The 8,800-nt window shown below is 48.2% G+C and overlaps 1 protein-coding gene across 2 annotated transcripts in view; it reads right to left on the bottom strand.

Moving 5' to 3' along the window:
- Positions 1-1,878: 1,878 nt before the first annotated feature.
- Positions 1,879-8,800, bottom strand: part of TCOF1 (treacle ribosome biogenesis factor 1) — a 56,516-nt gene continuing 49,594 nt past the window's right edge. For both annotated transcript variants that reach the window (XM_081936996.1, XM_081936997.1), the window contains exon 19: positions 1,879-2,409. The gene's annotated coding sequence lies outside the window, so the exon portion shown is untranslated. The remainder of the gene's footprint in view (positions 2,410-8,800) is intronic.

The raw sequence follows: 8,800 nt of genomic DNA, 5'->3' as shown, positions 1-8,800 counted from the left end.
AACCTTGGCAGCTTCAAGATGGAAGGACTTCAACTCCTAGAATTTGAAGTCCACCCATCTTGAAGCTAACAAAGTTGATATGCGCCAATTTACTGTATTTTGTGTGAATGATTAGAACAAAATCTCTAAAACAACATTCCTGAATTGGCGTCCTCCAGATGTATTATTACAAGGTCAGAAATCTAGGCCAGCATATTTTTGATGTTACTCTTTAAAACAGTGTTTCTTAATCATGGCAATCTAAGATGTTTGGGCTTCAACTGAGCCAAGAATTACTAAGATGGAGAAATGTTCTGGGGATTCTGGGAGTCATCTGGCAGACATCAGGATGGGGCACAGTATTTTACAGGGGAGACATCCTTATTTCCAGAAAGATCAACTTTTTAAACTGGATGGCATAGGTAGCATGTTTTTTTCCCCAAGAAAAGCTTAGTAGAGTATTAGATTTTGATCTGCAGACGTGTATCCATGCTTTCTTTAGGAGTATCCTTAACATAATCTTTAGAATAGTTATTGAGCAAGTTAAGATAAGCAAAGAAGTCTTTAAAACATACTTCTAATTGATGATAGGCTCTCATGTTTCTATACCAATCATAGTCTATGGTCTGTTAATTGTGAACACTGAATATATAATCACTGATAACAAACTAAAATGATTTTAATTATAAGCTTTTGCAAAATAAAAAAGTAACCAATTAATGAAGCACTCTTCTGCTGAAGTGGATGATTGACCCTTTCACATTCTAGCAACGCACAGGCTGCCAGAATATCCTCTCCTTTGAACAAACTGCAGTTGCGGAAAGATGCTGCTGTAGTATTTTGCTCAGTAATTGCTAATGATGTCATTATTCCTGACATGCTTTCATTTGATTGTGCGTACAATCAGAAGGCAAGCGTGATGGAGATGCTGCCTTTCTTTTTGGCCATTGCAGACATCAGAGATGTCTTTATGTTTTTTATGCAGACATAAAGAACAGTTTTCACAGAACGTCCCATACATGACCTTCAGGAGCAAGCTGCATCCATTTGAATGGGCTGCCTTCCATAGTAAGAGTGTTAATACCACTTTATAATGCCTTGGTAAGGCCACACTTGGAATACCGCATCCAGTTTTGTTTGCCACAATGTAAAAAAAAAATGTTGAGACCCTAGAAAGTAATGAGCCCAAAATAATAACAGTTTTCAAGGTCAGTTAATTATAACTTGCCCCAACACCGCAAAGTTCTGTGTTGTCATGATAAAGGTAGTGGTGAAGGAAGAACCTTTTCAGTGATTTTCTTGATTAGGCTGCAAGAGTAATCTCCTTTACCTGGAATAATCAAGTTGGAATTTCCTACCAGAATTCCTACAATGCTGTCAAGTCTCGCTTCTAGTACAAGACAGGATTGAATAAAAGAAGAGTTGGGTAGGAAAAACACACACACATGACTTTATTTTATAGAAATTGCAGAATCTAGTTGCTTCTTATGCAGAATGTAGATGCTCTTTTGAATAGATATCCCTTGACTTCCTGTATTCCACTCTTCAAACATTTTTGAGACGCCTGTGAGAATATGAAATTGGAAACCTACATGGGGATAGAGTGGGAGAGGCACTCTGGAGGTGATGGGATGACTAAGAATCATTTCCATATCTAGGACTTATACAAGAACAACTCTTAGTCCGGCTAAGCATTAACAAATTAGAGGAATACAGTGAGATTCCAGAAACTTTCCATGAAAATCTGAGGAACCTGAGAACCTGATTGTCTCAAAATTAAAAAAGGCAAACATAAATGCATGAGCATAATCCATATGAGATCAGAACTTTGCCAAATTATCAGCAATATTCAGGTGTGGTGGAGAAATAGTGCACTTGTTTTTACACACACAAATCTGCTTTTTCCAGTCAAAAACTTTTATCTTTTATTAATAAAAAGAGGAAGGATGAGACAGAAAGCCAATCCAGAGACAACACAATTTTGAATGTGCTGGACATAAAGAGAGACAAAGGATGTCCCTTCTTGAAAATAAAAAGTTGATTTAAAAAAAAATATCAGGAGGGAAGGGATGAGGTGTTCCTTTAAAAATATAACTCTTAAGTGTCGAGGAAGAGAAGAAACGAAGGAGAAACAGCAATGTAAAAAATTTTCAGTAAACAAAGCCAACTTTTTGTCTTTGCACATGCGTCTTCTGAGCGATCTCTTCAGACATCCAGATCATTCATTTAATGATACAAGTTGTATTCTTCTATCAAGCCCATATCCTGGTTACTTGAAGCGCACAGTTTCTTAGCTTTAAAAGTCATCCGTAAAAATAGTTATAAATTAAATTCAATCTCTGACATTTGGTTTTGTTGTTTAAAAAATATAAATGAATAATTATTTTCTAATTAATGTACTTCCATTCTTCACGTTGAATGATAAAGCCACTGCAGAGAGGAGACAAAAGATAAAATTAGGAAAAGCACAGTGGTGGGGGAGTGAGAGAAAATAAATGGTATTCTTGAAATTCTTAAAAAACCCTTAGTTGCTCTACTTTAGATTCTGGCAATCATTTTGCCCTGAAATGAGAGTTTGTCAGGTCTTCTCAAAAAGGAGGTAATTAAAAGAAGTGTTTCAAAGAGATTTGGATATTCAGCAAATCCAGAAAAGAAAATTTCTCTTTTTCATCTCCGATTGAAGTTACCTAAAATGGAAAGCACCGGAAAACCTTTTAAAAAAAGCTAAAAATAACAAGAGGCAGAACTTGATGAAATCAGTAGGTTTTCAAGTTCAAAGCTATGGTGATCAGAGTTCAGAGAATTTCTATGACACAACCTACAACAGCTCAATGCCCTTCATGTACGGAATCAAAGTTGGGCATTAATGGGGCATTAGAAGTCAAAAATATCTGGAGGTCAGCTGACTAAGAAGAGATCTAATTTATAAATACCTCATGTAAACAGGATGTCTACAATGCTAAGACATTGATTAAATTAATTACCACTCTACTACATTACAACCATACATTAGTAAACATAACTAAAGACAAGGTAAAACTGAGATCAGCTCCAGCTCAACTCCATATAATTAGTCATGCAGATTTCCTGACAACCCCACAATTTGCCATTGCTGCTTCTCCTTTCAATCAAGGTGGTTTCATATACATGGTACAATCTTTGGGGAATGAAAAAGAAAGTTAGACACTGCCTTCTTTTGGACTTTTTTGTCTGGATGACTGCCCAGTTTGGCCAACACAAACCAGCTAAAGCCCTCCAAAACAAATACAATAGTCACATTATGTAGGGCAGGCAGGCAGGCAGGCAGGCAGGCAGGCAGAATAATAGCAGAGTACATCCATGAACACCAACTAGCATTCAGAAGACACAATGAAAATGACCATTGTCTTACCTGAAGGGTCCTTTTCAGGGCGCTGCAACGGAGAGTCCAAAGAAGGGTTAAACACAGACAATCTGCCCAGAACTGAATTGAAACTTTAAGCCACGCCTCTGGTGCTGACTCTCCTCAGATTTATTCAATGAAGACGTGGAACAGTTGCGCGCTGAAACTTCAACTGGAAGTCTAATATGGAACAAGTCAAAAATAGTCCAACAACAATAACAGAAACAACAAACAACACTGTGACTTCACAAACACCAGCGGAGAATAGACCCCAGGGCGGGGTGGACTTTCCGTTGCAGCGCCCTGAAAAGGACCCTTCAGGTAAGACAATGGTCATTTTCCAGGGCGCTGCTCTGGAGAGTCCAAAGAAGGGACATGCCCAAGCTAACTGTCACTAGGGCGGGAAGGCTCAGCCATCAGGGTCGCTCCGCTGGTATGGATGCCCTGAAGAACACGCCTCCCAAAGGCCCCTTCCGCCGATGCAAAACTGTCCAGTTTGTAATTTCGGACAAATGGAGACAGAGAAGTCCAGGTGGCCGCCTTGCAGATCTCTTCAATCGGTGCCTGTGTAGACCAGGCAGCTGTGGTGGCGGCGCTTCTAGTCGAATGTGCTGTGATATTGCGAGGCACAGGAACGGACTGTAAAACGTGGGCAAGCGCAATGCAGGCTCGCAGCCATCCGCCGATGGTAGATGAAGAGACCTTCTTGCCTTGAGAAGCTGGTTGAAAGAGACGAATAGAGATTCGGATTTCCGAAAACTGGCCGTGCGCTTGATGTATCTGCGAATAGTCCTGCGCACATCCAGCATGTGCCAGCGCTTTTCCCTCGGGTGCCGAGGATGCGGACAAAAATCCGGAAGGACCACCTCCTGCGCCCGATGAAACCAGGAATTGACCTTCGGAATGAAGGAAGGGTCCAGCCTCAGGATTACTCTGTCGTTACGAATGAGACACAAGTCCTCTCTGACTGACAAGGCAGCCAGTTCCGATATGCGACGAGCAGACGTGATAGCGACCAGAAAAACCGTCTTGAATGTGAGGTGTCTGAGACTGGCCGTCTTAATGGGCTCAAACGGGGGCCCGATGAGGGACTGCAACACTACATTGAGATCCCAAGATGGGTATCTGTGATCTGGGGTTCTCAGGTTGGTCGCTCCCCTGAGGAAACTGCGGATGGTCGGATTCCGGCCAAGAGATGCGTAGCCCTCAACTGAGAGGATGGTTGACAGGGCTGCCGCCTGGCGCCTCAGGGTGTTAGGAGCCAGGCCCTTGTCCAAACCTTCCTGCAGGAAGTCCAGGATGACAGGAACCGAAGCAAGGGGCGCAGACGTACCATGAGCCGTGCACCAGCTGGCGAAGGATTTCCAAGTGGCGTCGTAGATGCGCATCGTGGACTGCCGTCGTGACGCTTGGATGGTGCCAATCACCTTGTCTGACAACTTGCCTCTGCTTAGGAGATCCCTCTCAAGTGCCAGACGGCCAGCTGCAGCCACTGGGGTTCTGGATGTTGAAGGGCCCCCTGGCTGAGAGAGATGTCCTGTGGAGGAATCCGCCACGGTGGTGTGATCGAAAGACTCACCAAGTCTGCAAACCAGGTTCTCCTGGGCCAGTACGGTGCTACCAGCAGCACCTCCGCCTCCTCTGCTAGGATCTTCCTGATGACTCTGGGAAGAAGAGGTAGCGGGGGAAAAGCGTAAAGCAGACCTTTCGGCCACGGGCCGTGCAGCGCGTTGACTCCTTCCGCCCTCGGGTCGTGGAACCTTGTGAAGAACCGCGGAAGATGCGCGTTGGCCGCGGTGGCGAACAGGTCCACCAGCGGGAGGCCGAACCTCTGGGACAGTTGCTGGAACAGCAGCGGATGTAGACGCCACTCCGAGTGGTCGACTGTGGATCTGCTCAGCCAGTCAGCCTGGGTGTTGCTCGTGCCCGAGATGTGCTCCGCCTGAAGAGAAAGGAGATACCTCTCCGCCCATCGACCCAAGAGCTCCGCCTCCTTCATCAGGGATCTGGAGCGCGTTCCCCCCTGTCGATTGATGTGCGCCTTGGTGGCGACATTGTCTGTCATGATGCGCACGTGGTGGCCCTGAACGGTGCTCTGGAAGCGCTTCAGCGCAAGCCTGACTGCCCTCAGCTCCAGCCAGTTGATGCTGTGAGCGGCTTCGGAAGGGGACCACCTGCCCTGTGCGAGCTGGTTGTTGCAGTGGGCCCCCCAACCGAACAGGCTGGCATCCGTTGTGATGGTGAGCCTGACTGGCTCCTTGAATGGCGACCCCTTTAACAGGGCCGGAGACAACCACCACTTTAGAGAGCGACGTACCTCTGCTGGAACTGGAATCAGTCTTGTTGAGCTGCTTTCGTTTGTTCTTTGATATGGAAGCAGGAGCCACTGTAGGGGACGGGAGTGAAGTCTCGCCCAAGGCACGATTGACAGGCACGAGATCATCTTGCCGAGGAGCTGTGAGAGCTGAACCACCTTGACTAGACGTGACTGCTGCACCTGAACGACCATCTCCCGAAGGCTGGCCACCCTTTCCGGGGACAGGGATACCATGCACGAGGTGGTGTCGATGACGGCCCCTAGATGCTTCAGTCTGGTCGTGGGAACGAGATGACTTTTTTCCAGGTTGATGGTGAACCCGTGGTCCCGGAGCGCCTGCATGGTGTGTTCTAGGTCGCTGACAGCTTGTTGATGCGATGATGACAGAATGAGAACATTGTCTAGGTAACAGTGGAGTCTGACCGGACGTGACCGTAGAAAAGCCGCCACGGCTGCGAGAACCTTTGTGAATGTCCTGGGCGCCGATGACAGGCCGAATGGCATTGCCCGGTACTGGTAATGGAGGCCCGCGTAAGAGAACCTCAGGAACTTGCGGTGGGCTTTGCGGATAGGGATGTGGAGGTAGGCCTCTTTGAGGTCTATGGACGTTAGTATATTGCCTGGCCTGATGCACCCCAAGATGGACTGGAGGGACTGCATCTTGAACCTGCGATATGTCACGTGGTGATTGAACCTCTTTAGATCTAATATCCCCCTCCACCCTCCTGAGTTTTTGGGGACCAGAAACAGGATGGAGTAAAACCCTCTTCCTTCCTGGCCTGCTGGGACAGGTTCTATGGCCCTGATCTCCTTGAGGTGCCTTATCTCCTGTTCCATGAGGGATCTTTTGACTAACCCTGAGGGAACTGGACACCGGATGAAGTGGCGGGGAGGGGGGGACCAGAATTCTAAAGTGAGACCCATGCGGACCGTTTGAAGAACCCACTGGTCTGACGTGGTCTGCTCCCATTTGGCGTGGAACAACTGCAACCGCCCTCCTATGGGAGCTGACCTGTGATGGTCATTTATACCTCCTAAAGGGTCGGGAGCCGGAGCCCCCCCCCGAAATGGCCGCTTGGAGAAGGGCTGCTGGCGACCTCTGTCTCGAAAGGATTGACGGTCCTGAGACCGCTCACCCTGCTGGGGATACGCCCGATGATAGGGGGCGGAGCTGGTGGAGGGCTCATTGTTCCGAAAGGCCTGCCTCCTGTAAGAGCCAGGACCTTTACGATCAGGCTTTTTGGTGACTGATGGCATCACTTTCTTTTTGTCCTTGTTTTCCACAAGGACTGGATCAAGGACCTCACCAAACAGCTTGTCCCCTTTAAAGGGGGCAGTAACAAGCTTCCATTTGGAGCGCATATCCACATTCCAGTGCCTAAGCCACAGGAGGCGTCTGGAAGTAACATTAGACACTAGGGCACGCGAGGCAAACTTAGCAGCATTCAGAGTGGCATCAGCAGTGTATTCTGTGGCTGCCATGATTTTATTGATATCCTGCCTGACTTTAACGTCCTTGGCAGGTATCTTCCTCAACAACTGCCTCAGCCACAGGAGAGCCGCCCTGGAGAAAAAGGAGGCTGAAGCGGAGGACTTAATGGCCCATGCAGCTGCCTGATGGGTCTTGTGACAAACAGTTTCGGTTCTCTTGTCCTCAGCCTTGAGCCCCTCCAACAGGTCAGGAGGGAGCACAGAAGAGGAGGTAAGAGCCGCTACAGGGGGATCGATAGGAGGGAGCTTGAGCAGCTCCTCCAGGCTGGCATCCACCGTATATAGCTTCTTGTCATGGCTGCTGGGGGTAGCCATGGTAGCTGGCTGCGCCCACTGTCTTTGAACTAAATTGAGGAACATCTTGGGTACAGGAACTATTTCCTGGACCGAAATGGGTTCCTCAAAGAGATCCCCAGATAGATCATCAGGGTCTACAACCACCTGAGCTGGGGGGGTGGACCCCATGTGAGTTGAGATCTTAGCCTTATCTAAAATGGTTTTGAAATTATCCAAATTAAATAAGCCTGAAAAGGCCGGCTTTTTGGCGGGGCTTGCCTCATCCCCAGAGAATTCAGCTTCCTGCCTAGGAAGAAATTCCTCTTCTTCCTCCCAGTCTGACTCATTGGAGGCCACTGAAGAATGCAGGGACGGAGGTGGAAGGCTAGGAGTCATCTCTCTGGAATCCTCCTGGGGTTGCAAATGGTGGGTCTTGCGAGTGCGCTTGCCACCTTTTCGCATGCCTGCCTCAATGCCCTGGGAAATGGCCCTGTTAATTATTTCCTGCATTTCAGTGGATAGGTTAGGCCCTTGGTCCTCAATGGGGCGAACCCCTTGAGTGGGCCCGGGGATCGGCTGTTGAGGGGCTAAGGGCCCCATTGGAGCTGGTCCCTCCTCCATATCAGAGGGACAGGCAAAGAGATAAGCCTGATCTGCCATGGAATGGCCTGGAGAAGTTGCCATGGCCAAGGAATCCCCTTCCTCTTCACTATCAGAAATGGGGCCTCCCTGGGCTGGAGGAATTTTCCTGGAGGGCTCCCCAGGAGACACCGAAAGGGAAGATTGGGCCTGCTGTTGGGCTTTGGAAGACTGTTTTTCTAAGGCCTTCTGTCGCCTTAATGCATCTTTGTCTAGGCCTGAGCCCTGCTTGGGGCCATGCCTGGAGTAAGGCTTACTCCCTCTAATGGCCTCCCTGGCAGCTTTCCCGGCCTGTCTTACAGGGGCTCTGGAAGAGACACCCTCAGAAGTCTCAGGGGCCTGATCTGCCATGGTAACAATCACTGGTTGGGACAGTAGGGGGATGGGAAAACCACCACTCACCACCTCCAGAAAGCCCACCGCAGCACGATGCTCCTGAGGAGACAGAGAAACTGCAAGGCCTGAAGTAGCTTGGAATCTTTTAGGCGCGAGCAGAATTCGCTCCCAGCGCCTGCAGGAGAGTAAAGGAGGCGACCCAGCAGGCCACGATCCCACGCCGCTATCACTTGCTTGGATTGGGGCCCAGGTCGCCGGTCACACCGGGCAAGTCTGACTCCACACGGCTCCTGCAAAGAGCCAGGCACCAGGCAGCTGTGGCAAAAAACTTTTAAAAGTAAAGCCGGAAGATTGCGCAATCCAAAATGGCGGCCGGAACG

This window comes from Natrix helvetica (genome assembly GCF_964273705.1).
Source record: "Natrix helvetica genome assembly, chromosome: 1".
NCBI classification, from domain to species: domain Eukaryota; kingdom Metazoa; phylum Chordata; class Lepidosauria; order Squamata; family Natricidae; genus Natrix; species Natrix helvetica.
Note: the sequence above shows the minus strand (reverse complement) of the source record. Positions and strands in the feature narration are given on the sequence as shown.